The sequence below is a fragment of the Octopus bimaculoides genome, chromosome 5 (genome assembly GCF_001194135.2).
Source record: "Octopus bimaculoides isolate UCB-OBI-ISO-001 chromosome 5, ASM119413v2, whole genome shotgun sequence".
NCBI lineage: Eukaryota > Metazoa > Mollusca > Cephalopoda > Octopoda > Octopodidae > Octopus > Octopus bimaculoides.
The window spans coordinates 57,796,953-57,799,770 of record NC_068985.1 but is presented as its reverse complement, the minus strand read 5'-3'; the positions used below and the strand labels follow the sequence as shown (position 1 = coordinate 57,799,770).

Sequence of the window (2,818 nt, the reverse complement as noted above, 5' to 3'; positions counted from 1 at the left end):
CTGTCCTCGTCTGTTGTTATTTTTTGTATATTCTCCCCTATGTATATATATATAAACGAGGAACAATGCACATGATATTTTCGGTGAGGCAAGTTCAAGACAAATGCTGAGAAGAACAAATGAAAACTATACCAGGTCATCATAGATTTAACTACGGCATTTGACACGGGAAACAGAGAGGCACTGTAGATTACTTTATGTAAACGTGGTTGTCCAACACATTTTGCGAGCATTTTTAAGGAACTACACAGAAACACCAAAGCTAAGTTAGTCTTTAATGGTGAGTTATCTTATGAATTTTCGGTTGACAACGGTGTCAAACAAGGACATATTCCTACCCCTACAATTTTCACTATTTATTTTGCTGCATTACTTTCGTATGCTCTCAAGGATTGCACCAGGCTAATTGGAATCAGACTTTGGACATCTAGTCGTATTTTTACTTTGACCCGGTTTAACTGTAAAGCAAAAACTTTCAAAATACTTGTTAAAGAATTACTTTATGCTGATGATGCTGATTTGTTGGTACATTCCGAAGAGGATATGCAACATTTAATGGACAGATTTTCCACTGCATGTGTACATTTTGGACTCATAGCTAGTTTTGGGAAAAACCAAAGTAATGTTTACTCCTGTGCCAGGACAAACATATCCTGAACCAAACATTTTCGTGAGTGGAACAAGGTTAGGAGTCGTTGAGATCTTTGTTTACCTAGGAAGCATACTGTCAAGAGATGGTAATCTTGATGCAGAGACATACTATCAAATAGAGAAGGTATTTGGAAAGCTCGAAAAGCGAGTATGGGCAGATAGAGGTATTTCCCTGCAAACAAAAATCAGTGTCTATAAAGCGTGTGCAGTGTCTGCACTTCGTTATTCAAGTGAGACATGGACCACTTACAAGCGTCATATGAAAATACTGGAGAGATTTCGTCAAAAGTTCCTCAGACATATCCTAGGAGTCAAGTGGGAATGTTTCATACCAGATACACATGTTTTGCGCATGACACATTGCAACTAAAATTGAACATGTTATCTTGGCTCAAATGAGATGGACTGGACATGTTCTTGGAATGAATGTCAAGCGTTTGTCAAATCGTCTTTTTATAGTGACCACAACTCTGGTAAGCGACCGCAACATAAGCCCAGGTAAAAGTATAAAGACTGTGTGAAAGAAAATCTGAAGAAACTAAATAGGAAACGTGATTGGGAAAACGATGCCCTAGATCGGAACAAGTGGAGATGTGTTGTTACGACCGGTTGCAATGCCTGGGAGGAAAAGATGATTCAGCACTCTGAACATAAAAGGCCCGTTACAAAGGAAGAATTGGAACTGTAATCAACGGTGAATATTGGATATATATTATATGTGACCGTATTAAAAGCAGGATGCGTGAACCATATAAAGTCACATGAAAATCGTAATGCCCAGAGAGATAATGTTCTTGAACACCAATCATCTCTTACGACTTCTGTCATATGTCATAACACATGTAAGACAATATCTGGACTTAAAAGACATATGCTAGTTCACAAAAACATTCCCTCAGAATCATATTCCAAAAGCAAAGCTATAGAAGAAGCTTGAATAATTTCTGTCACTTTGTGTTTTAAACCATATCAGTAAGCAGCTGGACTTAAAAACCATCTAAGGTTCATCAACAGAGTGGTTGTACTATGTGATGGGGTGTGGTGTGTGTGTAGATTTCACGGCTATCATCTCCCAAGATGATGCAATCATCATGTGTGTGTGTTTGTGTGTGTGTGTGTGTGTGTGTGTGTGTGTGTGTGTGTGTGTTTGTGTGTAGTATGTATGTGTACATATGTATATGCATGTGTTTTTATATCTCGCGAGTCATTATTATTAGCCTAAGATTCCATTTCAGGCCCCATGATGAGTAAAGCAGTAAATCTTGTCATCTTGAGATGTATGAAAGACGAACCTGTACATACGTACGTATGAATGCGTGTACTCAGACAGACACACACTTACATACATGCATACATACATACATGCATACATCCATATATATATATATGTATGTATGTATTATTTTCCCTGTATGTATGTGTATTTGCATATGTTCTATGTACATATGTATGACCCTCCCTATGTGTCTGTTATACAATTTCTTTAATTTTCCTTTTCTCTCCTTCAAAATTTCAACACCGACACTCTATAATGTCGCTTCAATTAAATTGTCAAATTAAAGCAAGTTTCTTTGGAACTCACTATGTCACATCCAGCAACATATATTTAGATTGAATGCGGTTTGAGAAAGCAATTAATATAATGCATCAAATTAAACATGTGTATATATTAAGTGAAAAAATTGATGTTTAGAGAGGTCTTTTATTAACTCATTTTAAATTAGCTTAACAACAAGGAATACAGAGATTAATTTGAATCAATTTTCTTTTCACATAATGTTGAGAAATCGGTTTCTTGAAACGAGGTCAAATGGATAATTCAGAGATTTATGACAGCGTTTTTCAATGGCATTTAATTATATGAAACAGAGAAAAGATGACGATAAATATACCAACAGAAATTTAGTCTCACAAATGTGTATATCATAGACACGTCTACATGCACACATATATTCATATATATGTCCAGCGTATACATATATATATGTATATATATATTAATATATTATATATTATATATAATATATATACATATATATATATATATATGTGTGTGTGTGTGTATGTGCGTCTGTATATGTGTGTGTGTGCGTGTGTGTGTATATTATATATATATATATATAATCATAAATATATAGGGATTGACAGTAACCTGCTTCTCCAACAT

The 2,818-nt window shown here is 35.1% G+C and overlaps 1 protein-coding gene across 2 annotated transcripts in view; it reads right to left on the bottom strand.

Moving 5' to 3' along the window:
* Window positions 1-2,818, bottom strand: part of LOC106868231 (D(2) dopamine receptor) — a 1,504,014-nt gene that overhangs the window by 1,161,790 nt on the left and 339,406 nt on the right. The gene's annotated exons all lie outside the window — the stretch shown is intronic.